At 39.6% G+C, this 19,589-nt stretch overlaps 1 pseudogene; it reads left to right on the forward strand.

Annotated features, from left to right (window-relative positions):
* Window positions 1-1,647: 1,647 nt before the first annotated feature.
* Window positions 1,648-19,589, forward strand: part of LOC122201175 — a 44,014-nt pseudogene continuing 26,072 nt past the window's right edge.

Genomic DNA, 19,589 nt, shown 5'->3' on the forward strand with positions numbered 1-19,589 from the left:
ATAAGCAAATATCAAGTTGATATCTAAATCATGATGCTCATTTATGTCTTGTCACTGATGTGCATATACTTCCTGTAACTTGTGTATACCCATATGAGAGGCAGTATAGCGTGTAGATGTGTGCTCTGGAGCTAGACCACCTGGGTTCAACTGCTAGTTCAGTTGTTTGGGCAGATTAGTTCACCTCTCCACATTCTGGGTCATCTTTAAAGTTGGGGATAATAGCAATCATTTGATAAGGTTACTGTGAGGGTAAATTAATTAGTATAGTAAACACTTAGAACAGGGCGTAACCCAAAGAGCCAGTAAAAATTAGTCTTTAAAAGCCCCTTTCCATCTTTTCTCCTTTCCACACCCTATAAAACCTCAATATTTGGTCTGTGAAACACTTTTGTACTTATATTTTTCCTTCTTCTGCACACTAATAGAAATGTATTTCAATCTTATTATATAAAATATTTTAATACGATAATTACAGAAAGAAAACATGATTTGGAGCAAAGTGTGGGAGCTTCAGAATCAAGAAAGAGTTGGGTTCAAAATCTGGATGATCACTTAATTATTCTGTGATTTGGGAAAATTACTAAGTATAAAGTCTAATAAAATAAAGATAATCATCCATATGCATTATCTAGGTGTAGTGACTAAAAAATGATAGGTGCTCACAAATAAAATTGTTTCCTTTAATAAATGTGAAATTCTAAATGTCTGGACCATGTCCTTTTTATCTGAGTTTGATTGGAGTTCAGCTCAGGACCACATGTAGGTTCAATCTTACTTAGTTATATTGTGATTTAAACCAAATTGACACATTTACCCAGGTTAGATGGCATTGAGCAATGCTGGATTCTGGGGCTGAAAAGATATCATTGATTCATTGCCCTGCTTTGATTCCCTCTGGGTTGGCTCTATATTAAGGAAGGCACTCTTTTCTTTGTGGTGAGACAATTGCCAGCAAATCTAGACTCCTGTATTTTCTTGTTAACAATCAGAATGGAAATAAAATGCCTCTTTTTTCACAAAGTCCAACCAATGTCCAGGCTTGAGTGTCATTGGTTATGACTTTCCCTAGGGCCAGAAAGTTCTGGTCTACAGTGTGAGGAAGCAGTGTCTCTCAAGGACAATGCTGGTGCTCCACCCAGAAGTATGAGAGGAGGCTGACAGCATCCTCTGCAGATGATAAAGGTCCTCAACTGAGCACTAAAACCTACCACATAATTGACAGCTTCTTCTCCTCCTCATGATTCTATACAGTTCCATATTTCATCTTACTGTCATCAGAGAAAATCTCCCTCACACCCTCCCAGCCATGGACCCTGACACCGAGAAGTCCAGATTAAATAGCTGAAGCTCCATTTGTGCTATAGAGGGTTCGTGGATAGCAAGTCTATGAAAGCATTGCAAGAATGGCTGCCACAGCTGGAGTTGATGTAAAGTTCAAAGAACATTCCAAGTGTGCAATTTTCACATAAGCTAATATGATTCAAAGAGCAAAGGAGTTAAAAAAAATTGAACGGAAAATATCTTTATATTACAGGTTGTTATAATTAGTGGGTGATAGAAGGGGTTTTATAGAGTCAACAAAAATTTGAGTATCGGCGACAGGTTCGGGGCTGCGCGTGGTCCTCCTGACCTTACCAAACAACCATGTCATCAGAATCAAGCAAGAAACGGAAGCCCAAAGTGATCTGAAGTGATGGAACTCCATCTGAAGGCAAGCGTAACCGTTCTGACACAGAACAGGAAGGTAAATACTACAGCAAGGAGGCTGAGGTGGACCTGCGGGACCCCGGGAGAGACTATGAGCTGTACAAGTACACGTGCCAGGAGATGCAGAGGCTCATGGCTGAGATCCAGGACCTGAAGAGCCGAGGAGACAAGGATGTGGCAGTTGAGATAGAAGATTGGAGGATCCAGAGCTGTGTGCATTTCATGACTCTAAAGAAGCTTAATCGATTAGCCCATATCAGGTTGAAGAAAGGAAGAGACCAGACCCATGAGGCCATGCAGAAAGTAGATGCCTGTCACCTGCAGCTCCAGAACCTGTTGTATGAGGTGATGCACCTGCAGAAAGAGATCACCAAATGTCTGGAGTTTAAGTTGAAACATGAAGAAATTGATCTGGTCAGTTTAGAGGAGTTTTATAAGGAGGCTCCTCCAGATATTAGCAAGGCTGAAGTCACCATGGGAGACCCTCACCAGCAAACCCTGGCACATCTGGACTGGGACTGGAGCAGCAAAAAAGGCTGGCAGAGAAGTACCAAGAGTGCCTGTCCAACAAGGAGAAGATCCTCCAGGAGATTGAGGTGAAGAAGGAATACCTGAGCAGCCTCCAGCCTTGCCTCAATAGCATCATGCAGGCTTCCTTCCCAGTGAAAGAGTACCTATTCATGCCGTCCGACCAGGCCCATAAGCAATATGAGACAGCTAGACATCTGCCACCACCTCTCTATGTCCTCTTTGTCCAGGCCACTGCGTATGGGTAGGCCTGTGATAAGACGTTGTCTGTAGCAATCGAAGGCAGTGTGGACGAAGCCAAGGCTCTGTTTAAGTCTCCTGAAGACTCCCAAGATGATGAGAGTGACTCCGATGCTGAAGAGGAGCAGACCACGAAATGCCAGCTACCCACACTGGGAGTTCAGTTGGATGACAAGCACAAGGAGATGCTGAAGAGGCACCCGCTATCTGTCATGCTGGACCTGAAGTGCAAAGATGGCAGTGTGCTTCACCTGACTTTCTACTACCTCATGAACCTCAACATCATGACGGTAAAGGCCAAAGTGACAACCGCCACAGAGCTGATCACCCCCATCAGTGCAGGTGACTTGCTGTCTCCTGACTCAGTCCTGAGCTGTTTGTATCCAGGGGATCATGGAAAGAAGACTCCGAATCCAGCCAATCAAAGTTGATAAAGTTAGCATCCTGACTTTGAGAGACTGTGTACTTGACCTAGGTCACCCCTATTTGTGGGTACAGAAGCTAGGTGGCCTCCACTTCCCCAAAGAGCAGCCCCAGCACACAGTGATTGCTGACCACTCACTGAGCACCAGCCACATGGAGACCACCATGAAACTGCTGAAGACCAGGATGCAGTCCCTCCTGGCCCTCCACAAATAGTTTGCATCCCTGAAACATGGCATTGTACCAGTTACCAGTGATTGCCAGTACCTCTTCCTTGCAAAGGTTGTCTCCCGCCTTGTAAAGTGGGTGACAATTCCCCATGAGTATTACATGGAGCTGCATTTCACCAAGGACATTGTGGAGGCGGGACTGGATGAGGACACCAATCTTTACTACATGACACTCGTGGAAAGGGGCACAGCCAAACTCCAAGCTGCCGTGGTGCTGAACCCCAGCTACTCCTCCATCCCATCTTCCAGCTGTGTCTGAACTGGAAAGGAGAGAAAACCAATAGCAACGATGACAACATTCAGGCCATGGAGAGCAAGGTCAACATGTGCTACAAGGAGCTGTGCGGCCCCCGACCCAGCCGTCGGCTCTTGACCAACCAGCTGCAGCACCTGTGTGTGCTGCTGGACGTCTACCTGGAGATGGAGAGTCATGACAACAGCATGGAGGGGCCCGAGGAATTTCCCCAGGAGAAGATGTTGGCCTGCTGTTTTCCCCTAGGCCCTAAGTACTGTGCCTCTGCTTTCTGTTCTGGCCCACAGGTGGCTCTTGATTTTCTTCAAAGACAGATTTTTTTTTATTTCTAGCCTATTAAAGTGGCACTTGACCAAGTAAAAAAAAAATTGAGTACCTGTCATCTGTGGGTCCCTGTTCCTTTTTGTGCTACCCATCTGCTCTACTAATCCTTGTTCTTTGGGTCAAAGCACTTTTGATAATTTTTTATACATTTGTTTGTATGTTTCTTTACAATATGTCTACTTAAGGGCAAAGAACGTATCTGCTTGTTCTTCAGTTTACAGGATGGTTTCTCAACTTTGGCATTATTGACATTTTGGGCCAAATAAGTCTTTGCCCTGTGCCCTGTGAATTGTAGGAGCCCCACCCACTAGATACCAGTAGTATCCCACCTGCCTCATCATTCCCAGTTACACAAACAAAAATGCCTCCAGATATTGCTAAACATCCCCTAAGTAACAAAATTACTCCTGATTAAAAAACACTGGTGTGTACTCAGTACCCAGCACAGAACATGGTACACAGTAGGCATGGACTGTTATTTATTTATGGAATCGATCTCTGCTTCCAGAGAATACTGTTGTATTAGGCAGTTTATTTCTTGCTCTTGAATCCCAACAAAAGATGATACCCATGGATGAACTACAAGAGTCATGGTAGCATGAAACTTTCAGCAAGCTGTCCTTTGTGACATTTTACTTTTTGTTCGTTGTGTTTTTGCTTGTTTGTCTTTTCCTCATGATTTTTTATGTTTATTCTGAGGCTATATTTGACATTTTACTCCAATCATCCTATTATTTTGCTTGTGTTCATGGCATCTCAAGTTTTAATTTCATTTAAAAGAGAGCTCCAACCATTCTGTGATGATTGGACAGGGAAGGTTTTATTTCTGTAATGTAGTAGGAATTCATTATTAAGATTTATGTTAGATTAGGCTGGTATGGACATACATATAAATGGAAAAAGAAATAAAAATTGTTTAGGTTTACTGTGGCTCTTTCCACATTTCATGTAATGATCGCTAGTGGTCAGCAGAGATCCGGTGCTGGGCAGGTGCTAAGATGGCTTCTTCAAAACTCTGGGAAACACTTAAAAAATGCAGACTCCTGGATCCTGGTTTCAGAGTTTCTTATTTGATGGTTCTAGGGTGGGACTTGGAAATCAGCACCCATAGGATTCAGATATGTGGCCTACTTCAGTCAACGTCTTGTGATAGAAAGACTCTTCACATAAGATGTTAGTTCTCATCTTAGGGGTCTCCCACTAAGGAGGTATTTTAATTCCTTCTGTGACCTTCAACCAGTCAGTGGTCAAAGCTGTGCTGTTGATTCAGCTGATTACTTTGTTAGGAACAAGGTAAGGGCTAAACCATGTTTGTGGCCTATTGAAAAATCAGTTTGTTTCTCCCTATTTGTGGTTGCCCTGCATGCGTAATTATATTTTTATGACAATGGCTGTCCATGCCTTTGCCTCTTTTAAAAGCTTCAGGAAGTGAATTGCGGTTCTTTGTGCCCCTAATTGGATCATGGACAGAACAATTATGTGCTTGCTGACTTAATTTCCCAGTGACCTCTTGGGCAGCCTTCAGAACTGCCTGTGGCACCATGGTCACTAATGTCTGCAGGTGCAAACCGTTCGTGCATGGAAGGAAAGCCACTTTCAAACTTTAACTTCCCATACAGCCATTTTATGGAGACCAGCCTCAACTATGGAGACACAAGTTCATCCTCACTTCGAGGTTCCCTTCCAAATCACTGTTGTAAAGTTGTTTGCCTTCCCAGAGTATTCGTCTAGGTTTTCTCAGATGCTGGCCTGTAAATCTGCATATCTGATGTTCTAAAAGGAGAATGTGGATTTGTACATTTTCCTGAGTAACTGTAATTCCTGGTGGGTGCTTTGGGCTCCCAATTCATCTAAAAGAGGCTGGCTATGTCCTTGAATGCCATGACTCACTTCTCACTACTTTTCTTATGAACTGTAATTGTATATTAGAACAACTTTTATAAGTAATCTGCCTGTAGTGTTTATTTTTCCTTTTCCAGAAAAACTTATGGAGGAAAGATGATCACATTCCATATCCTTACCATGAACCTGCTTTTTCTCCTGCTCAGTCTAATGAAATGTAATATCCAGTTACTTTGAAGTCAACACACCTGGCAGTGTCTATCTAGGCATGTTCTAGGAATAACAGCTGATGTAACCACTCATTTCAGGCCCGCATGTGTTAGTTTTAATATACCTGGGGACCTGTCTGTGTGAGGAAGACTAATGACTTCTCCCTGTTCACGCTGCATGTGCAGTTTATGCTCATGTCCTCTACTTTGGATCATTTACATCATTTTACAATAACTGTAATTGACTTTTTGGCTCAAGTGTCCCAAACTCTCCTGTAAATTTATCTAATACATATTGTCTAAACCAGGAAACTTTGGCATTTACTAAGACTTCTTACATGTTACGTAAATGTTTATATACTTTACCAATCCCTTGTGATAGAATTATAGGGTCTTTCCACTGCAAGGTACCCTTAACAAGCATTAATTCCACCACATCTGTGACATTAATTAGGAAACTAACACCCAGGGAAGTTAAATATGCTGCCCCAGGTCACATTACCAGAGAGTGGCAGGCCAGGTCTCTGTCACCTACTGGTTCAATCTTCTTCGGCTGATAATTAAAATCCAACTAAGATTTATTCAGGGTAGGCTGTGTGCTACCAAGGACTGCTGTGAAACCCAACGATTATGTGCTTTGTCTTCCTCAAGTGTAGTGGAAGCTTTTCCTTGGATTTTATGATCTTTGGAATTCTGACTCCGAGGGTATGGATCTGCTCTGGGCTAAGCTCTGGAAGTAATTAAATTTATAAAAAACATTTTCTGCACTTATAAGTTTCATGTAGTGAAAGATCTAGATAAATACGGGCATATTCGTAATTCATAGCTATTATTCAAGATGACCAGTGGTATATATAAACTAGTTTGAGAACACAACTGATGAGAGAAAATTAATTTGGCCTTCCCGGGGTCAGAGGGCACAGAACACTAACAACAGGATATGAAATTGAACCTAGAGGCCATGAGGAATGAATTGATGTGTCTGTCTGGTTGACCACTAGGCACCATGGAGAATACAGCACACTTCAGATACAGGGCACGGTACAAATAAAGCAATGGAAGATGGGAGCTTAAGCTTTCCTGGAAGACAGATGGAGTCTCAGGCTACCTTGTTGTTACCATAGCATTTAGCACAATGCTAAAAACATGCTAAGCACTCAATAATGCTTATTAGATGAAGGAAATGCTATTTCCTACAAAGTGTCCAAATTTAAAGAGGCAAGGAAGCCATTTTTTCCTAAATTGGCTTTTAAATAAAGATGAAGATCTACAATTAGGAGGGTAAAGGAGCATTTATTAGTAAATGAGTAAATCCATTGATTATAGGGAAGCAATTATTATCCCAGAATGCCAAGCCAAGAAAGCGAAAGGTTGTGCCAAATTAACAAATTTACTACCTAATAAAGCTAAAAGAAGGTTAACTAAGTGCATTCAATAAAAGCCAGTAAACGACCACATAATTAGATGCAACAGTTAATAAAAGCCAGTAGGCACTTTACCAAAGCTAATGAAGAAACTGTTTACAAACTAAGACTTATGGGGCTCAAGCATTTTTATATGCCATATTAGTGATGAGGGTAGGCAAAATGTTTTGGTTTCCAAATCCAGAAGAGGAGAAATAGGAAGAGGGACTAATTCAATTAAGAGAAGGGGATAGAAGTAAAGGAATAGAAGGTAAAAACAGAAGGACACTTTTAAAAATGTGCCCGGATCATGAGACCAGGTGACAGTAATGGTGCCCTAGTAGCAGGAATCTCCTAATGAGTTTTCTATTGTCTCCTTGAGGATGCTGCTGTCCCTCACAGATTGAAAAATACAGCCTGGTGGATGGTCTTCTTTGAACACTTCAAGAGAATTATGGTGGGAAATTTAATAACTGCTGATAAGTTACCTTTGTATAAATATGTAGATATTCTCGTAAGGCTTCTGGGAATGTCAGTAGCATAGAAGTAGTGTTAAACAGACATAATTTCATGTTAAACCAATAATAATCTGAAATTTCTAGTAGTTGGTTACTAAGCAACCTAGTGCTTAGCTTTGCCTGCTTAAATGATAATGATAGATAGATAAATAGATAGATAGATAGATAGATAAAGTTGGTTATAAAGAAATATTCCAGATTTCACTCACTGGGTTATTTTGGCCAGGTGTATAATGTCTTTTATAGTGCAAACCATAGATCTGGTAGTATAAAAGAAGGGGTTTGTGAGGTCACTGCTAGATTATACTTAACATAACTGGTAAGAAGATCATCATGGATATCTACATGTAACCAAAGAATGTTTTCTCAAGGGACTTTGGGCATTTTTCCGAAGCTTGCTTTTTATCTTTTTTAACTTAATGCCACCTTGAGTCAGACAGACCTGAGGGCTCTCTTTCTCTTGCTAAACAGAAGCATATTATTACTTTTAACCCAAAAATGTTCAGGTGATGCTCTAAAATTGTATCAAAGGTATACATTCCAGTGATAGTGTTTTGTTGTGTTATGTTAAAATTTATATTCCTACCAAAGAAAGAAAACATAAAAATCCACAGTTTTAATTTTAATTCATTCTGTTAACTTTTCAGAATTATCTTAGAGCCTAGCTGAGTCACCTTCTCTTGATTCCTCAGCCATTTTTGTGTCTAGGCTCTTGTCTTTTCATGCTACTGGGCTGGATAGGTCTTAATCCTTTGGCTGAACAGTTTAGCGCAACATGGTCTTAAGAGGAAATGATTTCAATACAAGATTCCTGTATTCAAATATAGAAGGCTGTTTTGGATTTTAGAACCAGATGGAGTATGTAAAAAGGGCTGTAAAAGATCTGGGGCTCATCGGGGAAAGCAATCTGGACACAAATCTCATCAAGCTGCCTCTGGTCAACTCAGCTACATCAAGATAACTTGGCCATTCTTGATGTTGCAACAAATAGAAACTTACATAAATGGACTCCAGAAGCAGAAAGAAAATTCTTTCTGTGCTCTCTTCATGTGACTCTGCACTATACTACCTGTTATGAATTTCTAATTTTTTTTAACATGGATCTTGTGAAAAGATAGAACTGGCTGGGAATTAAAAACAAAGCAAAACTGTGGAGTGACTCTTGAGCAGTTAGGAAATGTCTTAGAAGGCTTGCATTTTGAACAGAAGAGTGTTAAGAACAGAACCATTAGTATGTGAGCATTTAACTGGAAATGTTTATTTTAAATCAAGTACAGTATTTACTTTAAGAGAAGAATGTTAAGTATGAAGCTGTTATTACATAAATATTTAACAAGAAATAGAGCAAGCCAACCCTTACCTTTAAAGCACATTGACAGCAGAGTGGTCTCACAACTTGTAGTTTCAAAGTTCATGAGCTGTGTCATGGAAAATCTAAAAAAGTGAATTTGACCACTGTGGGGGTTCTAACTTCAGTCAGGAAAACAATAGAAGTCTATTACATGGCATAGGGACTTCTAATTGTAGATAGGGACCATAGAAAATAAAAGTAAAAATGTTAAGAATTAATTTAGTAACTAATCCAGTCTTTCAAAAATATTAATTAATTCCCTTCCAAGTGTCAGGCCCTGTGCTGGTCTAGGTATGTATTCATAAATAGGAAGGACACATTCCAGTAATAAGTGAGGGTGTATGCTTGTAAAATACTCACTTACTAGGTTGCAATGTTCTCTCCACATAGGAGGAAATGACACTCCTAATCACCTCAAGAAGAAGCATTATATTGCTAATTTAAGTCATTCTACAAGTATGCTTGAGCACTGAATATGAACCGAGCAGAATGCTGGTTCCCAAGGGTACAATGGGGACCAAGACAGATCAACTCCATGCCATCCCAGAGAATATAGTCTGATGGTGAAGACAGACAGTTAAACCAACAGTTAAAATCATTTATAAGAGGGAGATCGCAAGGAAGTTCAATATTGTGGGAGAGATGACAGCAGGGATATCTATCTGGTCCAGGAACTACCAGGAAAGATTTCCCAGAGGAAGTGGAGCATAACCTTCAAATTAAGAAATCCTCCATCAAATACTTCTACTTCACGGTTACACAGTTAGGCCCTCACATTGATCTTTGTTGATCTGTGGCATAACATGGAAATATGGCCTAACAGAAAGAAATTAGCAACTACCTCGTCTCTTTAGAATGAACCACAAATTCAGAATTAATCCTAACAAGCAGAGTCTGGTGTCAGTGAGGCAGGATCAATCCATCACAAGGTCTCCGAAGAACTGGTGGTCTGTAGTATGCTCCATGGACTGAGAAATAATGAAATAGGTTGTGAAGTTACATATCTTAGGTTTTATTTGTCAAGAAATGATAACCTAAGCATTCTATAACAATGTGAAATAGAGAGATGTCTAACATCCAGCACTGTGCCCTGAACATATAATGGTCAGTTGATGACAGGGAAGAGAATGATAGTAGGTGGTGAGGAGTTAAAAAACCATTGGTATCTGTATGTGGCTTTTATATACCCCAAAAGTCATGTCTAAGACCTTCTTCAAGGTATTTTCAATTCTTAAGGAAGGGCTTATGAAGCAACTTTGAGTGTTTATCTACTCAGCCCCTATTTAGACCTTTGCCTTTACCACAGCTCCCGGAGCATTCTGATTGAGAAGGATGGAGAGCTGCTTGTTTGGGAAGCGTCTAGAATGTTGATTAGAGCCATATCAAATATAAACTGAAGCTTGCCGTGGCTTTCAGTGTCCTTTAAAGAAGTCAAATCTGGCTCCTTGTTTTGTGAAGGTAACATCCATGTTTTCATTCTAAAGAGGTAAAAGGACACTAAAATTTATTGTGCCTGTGCTAAATGCCAGAAATACGTACTTAAAACCACATTTCTTCCTCAGTGAAGTCCCATGAGGCAAGTTGTGTCCTCATTTTACACAGGAATTAATTGAGGCCCAGGGAAGCTAAATCATAGGCCTAAGTCCATATATTGTGATTTGCTAATAAATGGGGGAGCCTGGGTGTGAAGCCAGGAAAACCTGAGCTCCATATTCATTACTCTGCCTGATTATGTAATAAAATCTCATTTTATATAGTTATTGTGAAGAGAAGTATCAGTAATGCTTCCCTTACAAGGTGTAACATAGTTGATGATGTTTTATTTTATAATATAGTTAAAAGTATTTATATGCCTACTAGATACTACTGGTGCTTAAAATGCTGTTTTTTGTTTTTTTTTTAATTTTTTGTTTGTTTATTTGTTTTTTATCTATTAGATATGATTGGAGATTCCATTTCACCCAAGTCCTTAGTGTGTATTTTATGCCATTTAAAAAACTTAAACTATGAACCCTTCACGTATGTAAAATAAATCATCAGATTTAATGATATGCTACTAGATGATGTTTAGGATTGCAAATTCAAACATTGTACTGTACTCATTAAAGTAATGCATGGTTAGATGCGTATAAATATGCCTGCAAGTTTACATATATAGTTCAGTATTTTCTAATTATATTCTGATAGTTACCAGTTTTTTATGTTCAGTGGTTAATGGGCTGCCTTAAAAATAGTCCTTTAGTTATGGACAAATAGTTAATGGATATACTGACATATGAATTATGCTTACTGTGCTAATTATGACACCTATAATTTGATTGTAAACCTACAGCATTGAAAATGTCTCCAAGCCACCTGATTACTGATATTATCTAACTGGATAGTCTTGACTGAATTTCCTAGGCAACTATGACTCTTTTCCAAAGACATTAGGGGTATAATTTGAAAGGAGTGTGTGGGAAGTATTGTATTGTCAGATATTCAGCTAACAAAGAACAGAATTGCTGTGCCTCTAACTGGTGCTTTGAAGTTCACTCTGTACTTCCTTTCTCCTTCCATTGTGTAATTTCATTTAAACATCTGATTATGAGCGAAATTTGGAGACAAGGAAATGGTGTTTGATTAGTTAAGGCCAAATCTCCCTTTGACATTGTCCCATCTCTTTCCCAGGTAAATTTGTTTGCTAAAGATCAACCTTTGGAATTTGCAGCATAATTGGCAGTGGCCAAATGAAAGCCTCATTTGTGTTTAGCACAATGATATTCCTGAGATGAGCTGGTTATATAAACAGTGAACCTAAAAAAGAACGAAAGAATCCTTTTGAACAATTTTTTCAGAGTAAGTTATAAATACATGTTTTAAAAGGACACTATTTGCATGACTAAAAAACATGCATTTGGCAGTGTATCCAAAGCTTGATTTCAGTTACAATGGCATCGTGTTTATGACACTACATCTAATGCTAAAAACATGCATTTTGAATAGAAAGTTGATATAATGTTTCTCATCCCTGTGACTTTATTTTCAATTCAGTTGAAAATTAACAAGCCTCTTTGTGTTTCAGTTTGAGGGAACAAATATAATTTTGAAGAGTTTTAAAAACTTTTCTCCTGTCTCCATTTTGGGAAGGAAAGATGGATTTTTAAAACCTAAATTCCTCTAACAATTAGCATCATATAATGGCGTATTTTATTTGTTTCTTTTCTTTTTCCCCCTACATACTCTGTAGTACAGGGTGATTGCTCTTAAAATCAGTAACTGCATCTCTGCAAAAGCAATTTATTTAATTTTAAAATTATATGAAAGCATCTGGATTCTGGAGTTTATCCATTTTGAATAAAGTTGAGAAGTAGAGCATATTTAAAATTCCCTTGGATTTATTTAATGTGAGGTCTGTCCTTTCGATTTTCTTCAGAAACCATTCAGGTTTCTTTCACAGATACTGCTAAATCTCAGATGCTCTACATCAGAAGGCTGTCCTGACAGTTTTCCATAAATTGGTAGGAGTCAGATGCCCAGATTTTGGCATCATTAGAATGCTTAGCCATCCACACAACTAATGCCAATTGGTTCCCTTTTCTTCTTTTTCTTTTCTTTTTTTTTTTCCTCTTCACCCCTACCAACTTCCATCTGAGAAATGGACCAGAGTCTAAAACCAAAAGAGGTGGGAAGTAGGATAATCATTTTTCTTTTTCTCTTGCAACCCCCCCTGGAAGGCCGATAAAGGTTCAGGCATCAGGATCTCACAGAGTCCTTTTTGTATCTGTCCTAGACTTGTTCTTGTCTACCCAAGAGTTTAGTGAAGGAAATGGTTGTAACCTTCCTCCATATTCACTTTATTCTCATATCACCTCTTATTAAACATATTTATTTTCATCATCCTTCTCTAATAGAAGCTTTGTTGAATGTATTATGTACCTGGATAATGTCTAAAAGACTCAGTGGTGATTGGGTTGAGTTTAGAGTAGCAACAACAATAATAGTGATAATAGTAGTGAACCCCTATTGAATATTTTCTGTATGCTGGAAATATTTTTTTTTCACTTACAATAGCCTTATAGAGCAGGTACTGTTGTTATCCCAAATTTAATAACGAAGAAATAATGCTTTTATTTTCTTTTAGTTTTCAAGTTTATTTATTTATTTTTGAGAGAGAGAGAGAGAGAGAGAGGGAGGGAGCACAAGTGGGAAAGGGACTGAAAGAGAGAGGGAGACAGAGAATCCTAAGCAGGCTCTGCACTGTCAGCGTGGAGCCCTACGTAGGGCTCTAACTCACAAACCATGAGATTGTGACCTGAACTGCAACCGAGTTGCACGCTTAACCCATTAAGCCACCCAGGTGCCCAAGAAATAATGCTTTTAAGATTTGATAAATTGCTCACAGTTACCCAAACTATAAGAGCTGAGATTTCAAACCCTGACAGTCAGACTCAAAGTCTTTGTTTTAAGCTCTATGCAAATTCTGATGCCAGACGTCAAATCAAAGTCTAGTGTGGCTCAATTTCCTTTCTTTTCTTCATTCATTCAGCTTACCCTGTGTGTAGACAAGTTCTCTGCCTTCATAACAGAAAATTATAATAGAAAAAAACAGTTAATAAAAATAGGAAAAACAACAAATAAGCAAGCAAAAAGAATTACAGAATTGCAATAAGTACCATGAACAAAATAAACTGAGTGGACTGATATTATATAAGGTAGTCAGAGAGAGCTTCTTTGAATGATGACATTTAGGTTGATACTTGAGTGATCAGAAGGAGCCAGGCATCAAAAAGACCAGGGAAAACTGTTACAGGTGGAGGGAACAAAAATGTAGAACCACTGTGATGGAAATAAACTTAGCACGTCCTAGGAACGTGACAACAATGTGACAACAATGTTTGTATGAGCTGTGCATAGTGAATAAGGGGGACAGAATACCCAATACAGTTAGAAAGTCTGACAGGGTTCAGACTGCTGGGCCTTAAAACTAGAATTGTAGGGTGCCTCAGTGGCTTAGTTGGGTGAGTATCCTGTCTGACTCTTGATCTTGGCTAAGGTCATGATCTCACAGTTTGTGGGATTGAGCTGCACGTTGGGCTCCATGCTGACAATGTGGAGGGAATCTCTCTCCCTCGCTCTCTCTTTGCCCCTCCCCAGATTTCTCTCTCTCTCTCTCTCTCTCTCTCTCTCTCTCTCTCTGTATCTCTCAGGGAAAACAAAACAACTAGAATTGCCCTGTTAAATTTTAAATAATAGCTGATGCCTTTTTTGTATATCTCAAAGATTGCATGGGACATACTTATACTGAAAAAGTCATTGATTATCTGAAATTCAAATTTAACTGGGTGTCCTGTATTCTTATTTGGTAAATCTGCAGCCCTATCTATAATTAATGATAACTAGGCAGAATTTTTATATCAAGTGATACAGAAAGCTACTATTTTAGAAAAAAATCTTATGAAAGAGGATATCATCATACTTCCAGTTTTAAAAGACCTTTCTGGGGGCGCCTAGGTGGCTCAGTTGGTTAAGCAGCCGGCTCTTGATTTTAGTTCAGCTCATGATCTCACAGTTCCTGAGATGGAGCCCCACATCAGGCTCTGTGCTGACAGTATGGAAGCTGCTTGGGATTCTCTCTCTCTTTCTCTCTTTGCCCCTCCCCTGCTCACTGTCTCTCATTCTCTCGCTCTCAAAATAAATAAGTAAAACTTTAAAAGTATAAAAGATCTTTCTGGTTACTTGAAGAGATTTAAAGGAGATAAAATATGAAAAGGGGTCACTTAGAAGCTCTGACAGTTGCCCAGGGGGAAAGACAATAGTTGCTTAGACTAGCATGATATAGATATGGTTTATTTTAGTGTCAGAACCAACTGAATTTGCCGGAAAATTAGGTGCTGAGTTGAAAGAAAAAAACGGGCTAAGTACAACCCCCAGATTCCTGTGGAGTGTGGTTGTTTTTACTGCAGTGCAAAGGACTCGGTTGGCCAGGAGCTGTGAGTGGGAAGACCATGCTATTTTGAGGCATCTGAGATATTCAAGTAGAGATGTCACGAGGATACCTTGATGACTGATTGAAAGTACCTCACCCAAGAGCATTTTCCCTGAGATAAATAGAAAGGATGGCAAATAGAAAGAGTGACTTTCCTGTGCTAGGAATTACGGTGAGTACTAGGGATATGTCAAGGATTAGAACAAGTGATTTTTGGAGAAAAGCTCATGCTTTAGTGGAAGCAGATATGTAAATAAGGATTTTTCAACTAGGTAATTGCTATACAAGAGGCGTCTTCAAGGTTGTGTGTGGGCGTAGGGGTATGGAAACAGAGAGGGGATGATGAGTTTTGCTTAATAAAGGGTTATATGTAGATCAGGTCTTCAGGGAAAGCTGGGGATTTGTACACAAAATAGCATGAGGAAAGAATGTGGTAGAGTTAGGTTGTGGGGCTGAAACAGTGGGGTCTGTATTGGATGAGCCATGGTGTCACTGTTCTTAAGCCAACTGGCCTATTCATTCAGAATTTTACATTTTGTTCATATTAGCTTTATACACTGATAAAATTTACTCAAAATAATAACAGGCATGTCTATACACTTTCCAATTTTCCCTTGTGTCATAAAAAAGTTGAATTTTCATCCTGAAGTTTTCTTAATTTAGTATACATTTTCTTCCCACTTTTAAGTCTGATATAAGTTCAGCCTATTTCACAGTGAACCCTGTGGAGAAATATGGAAAGATAATAATGAGATACGATGGTGGAGACATAGTGTTTACTAGTTTGTGATACCATATTAAGTATTTATTAACCATTTTATACAGTTACCTCAAACTTCTCTTGGGACTAAGGCATATATGGGAGGTAGAATTCTGTTGCTACCTTTGGAAGTTGAGCTGCCCTTCCTCTAGATGTTTTTTTCCTTACAAAAATACTCTGAGTCACACATTATAAGAGGATGCCAAAGTGCTCTTAACACTAGCCGTGCAGGAAGACCCGAGGGCACCTAATACACTGTGAATGTGTCAGAGTTTGGAGTTTTCTTATAGGCAATATTTTGTTACTTTCTATGAGGTCACAAAGGAGCTGTGCAATGAAATTAAATCACTTGTACATTTTGAGTAATCTTTTATAGTCCTTAGATATTATTTATGAAAATACATTGGGTTTTTAAAATTAAACATTGAACTTCTAACAAATTAAACATAAATAATTAAGCTAATATTAATGGAAATGGATTAATGTTCCAGGATCTTTTTTTTAAACTAAAATGAAATTGAACAAAATAATACAGATGAATACTTAGAATACTTGCAGCATACAACTTGGTGGACTCCCTGTGCTTAATCTGCCTTCCAGAGAGAATCCGCAGCTGCTGTTTTGTGCTTTTGTGTAAACTGAATTCCCTCCTGATTCAGGAAGCAGTTCCATGGAGCAAGGCCTTCATCTCTAATTGCCACATGACTCAGCTGTTCGCCTGTCAGCGTAACACCTAAGTAGGTCATATTCTGAACAGCTATTTCACTGTAGAGCAAGGGAAAAATAAGGTGCAGTCCTCTCATGTAGGACTCATGTGACTTCCCTTGGATAAGTTTGGGATCCAATCAGATATTCATTTCTTCCTTAAAAACAGTTCAGAACATTGTCTATTTCTCCTTAAATCCAGACCCCACTCAGCCTACACTCAATGGACTGGAATGCATACAGAGGTAGTGAGTCTACTCAATTCTGGAATGCCAATCCTGCAAGAAACATTAAGAAATCATGCACTGCACCCCCAGCTCTCCTCAAGACCATGGTAGAGACTGGTACCATTCCAGGTAGAGATCTGTCTTAATTACTGAATAAGTTAAATACATTTTTTCACCTTCTTCAATGTTTGTTTTCTCAGCTGGACAGGAAAGACTTGTGTCTAGAGTCCCTTTGCATCCAAAAATGTTTAGTTCAGCCCTGGTGACTTGGAAGGGCCACAGCATTTATGGCCTTGTCTGATTACCCACGTCTGCCCCTTGCTCAGCATATCTTTTTTTTAGCCACCCTCACTTCTCTTCCTACCAGTACATGGAGGAATTAGGTGCAGCTCTGCTCCAAATGAAAAGAGTAAAAATACTTATAGTGGAAAGAACATGAGTTGAGAAGTCAAATGGACCTGAATTCAAATCATGCCTTTGCCCCTTTCTATTTTTGAAAATTTGTTTAAGTTTCTTAATTTTTCCAAGTCTCAGTTTCTCCATATATACAATGGGTTAAATGAAGCTTCCTTCCAGCTTTTGCAAATGACTGTGGGGATTAGAAATGACTACGGAGAGAGGGTGGGATTGTGGCATAGTTATTAAATCTCTCCCAAATCTACATAGAAGCTATCTCTAAGTCTCTCCAAATATCAGCAGGTGGAGGTATGCGGAACCACTCATAACAATGAAAACCAAGTTATAGTAACTCTGTGAGCAGTAAAAGATGGAAAATGAAGAGATTCTGATGACACCAAAAGCCAGAGAACCCCCGAATTTTCCAGATTCTCATGGGAAAGTATGGGCCGATCTGATAACAGCAGCCAAACCTAGGAAAGAACCTTGCTGCTTCAGATGAACTGGGGAGACCGTGTGCCTGGATAGCTCAGTCGGTTGAGTGCCTGACTCTTGATTTCAGCTCAGGTCATGATCTCACGGTTCATGGGTTCGATCCCCTCACTGGGCTTTGCACTGACAGTGTGGACCCTGTTTGGGATTCTCTCTCCCTCTCTTTGTGCCCCTCTCCCTCCTCTCAAAATAAATAAATAAATAAACTTAAAAAATAAAAAGATGCAATGGGGAGAGTGAGAGTTACACAGCACTGGAGAGTCTCAGCCCTAGTAACAAGCCAAAGCAAATTCCAGGACAGAATTGCAAACCAGTGAAGAACTGTAGGGAGTAGAGCCTATACTGGAGAGGACAAGAAAATGGGGGAGAAGAAAAAGAGAAGAACCAGACAAAGGCAGGGGAGGGAGCAGCAGACACAGATTTCAGAAAGGGAAGGCCATGCTTTTCAACAATTAATGAGCAGGACAGGAGGAGGCTCTGGGGCTGTGAGACTAAGGAAGATAATGTGGCTCATAGGCTCCTGTTAAGAGTCCGAGAAAACTCATTTCACGGAACATCAGAACCAGAAAAGGAAGGCAGTGGAATTCCACAAGTGAGATTTTATTAAGAGAGAATGCAAGACAGTGGAAATGAGAGAGAGAGAGAAAGGAATGATGCCCGCACACACAGTGGAGGCATTTCAGGAATTATGGGCAAACACTGTCAAACACTGTGACCTAATATTCTACTACAACGAATTAAACAGTAACAGAAACCATGAGTGAGAAGCATAACAATAATAAATAGAACTTCTTGGATATGAGATGACTGGAGACAGAACCTCAGAACTTGGGAAAGAATTAGAAGTAAAAGAAATGCCACTTTTGAGAGGAAGTCTAAACTAACAGGACAACAGAGGAATGTTTCTGAAAAATGCCTTAAGAGAGATAAAAGAAGGAATGGAGAAAAGATCTTAAAACCTAAAGGGTAAGAGAGGAGTAAAAAGTCATCAGATCACTCAAGAGAAAGTGATAGAGAAGATGAGCAAAGACTGGCTATATACATGGTAGCTGTCCCCAAAGAAGAAATGAAAGGAACAGCTTTGAATCCAAATGACAGCCCTGCCTTAGTTTAAAGCTAGGTTCTCTTTTCTGCTTATTATGGATCTTTGATAAGAAATACAATTGCTGAGAAGTCTGTTTTGCTTGCTGTTTGCTATGAGCATTGTGAGACCTTTCCTGATTGTAACCCGCTGTGTAGTAGAATGGGCTGTAAAACTTCCTAAATGTAGTCTGATATGTAATGGAATGAGTGATTGTATACAAACTAACCGGCATTTCTCGCTTCTGTAAACCTGCTTGCTTAGCACATTCCTCACCTACCCCCTTCCCCCTTTCTTCCTCCCGCCACAAGTAAAAACCTCCCCTGTGCTATTTGTCTCTGTCTATAAAAACGCTATACCAACGCTGATCGTGGCCTCTTGCGTCACCGGCGACGAGTGCGCAGAGGACCAGGTTCGAACCTGCAATAAACGACCCTTGCCGCTTGGCTTTGACTTACGACTCTGGTGGTCTTTTGTGGGAAGTTTTGGAACTTCAGGCATTACAGAAACATGAAGCAGTGAGAGAGAACAAAAGCCAAATATTACAATCAAGAATGCTTTCTAGAAGTAGAGATATAAATGGCATACCACGTACTTGGGAAAAATCTAACTGCAGCACGTAATATCAAGATACAGTCTAGGGGCACCTGGGTGACACAGTCGGTTAAGCGTCTGACTTGGTTTTGGCTCAGGTCATGATCTCACAGTTTTGTGAGTTTGAGCCCCACATTGGGCTCTGTGTTGGTCTTATAGAGCCCACTTAGGATTCTCTCTCTCCCTTGGTCTTCCCCTCCCCCACTCACACTGTCTGTGTCTCTCTCAAATAAAATAAAACTTAAAAAAATTAAAAAAAAAGATATAGCTCATTAAAACCGTGGCTTAAAAATATAATAAAAAATGAAAAGAAGTCCCTTTGCATCTGGGGAAAA

Source organism: Panthera leo, chromosome D1, assembly GCF_018350215.1.
Source record: "Panthera leo isolate Ple1 chromosome D1, P.leo_Ple1_pat1.1, whole genome shotgun sequence".
Taxonomy (NCBI): Eukaryota; Metazoa; Chordata; class Mammalia; order Carnivora; family Felidae; genus Panthera; species Panthera leo.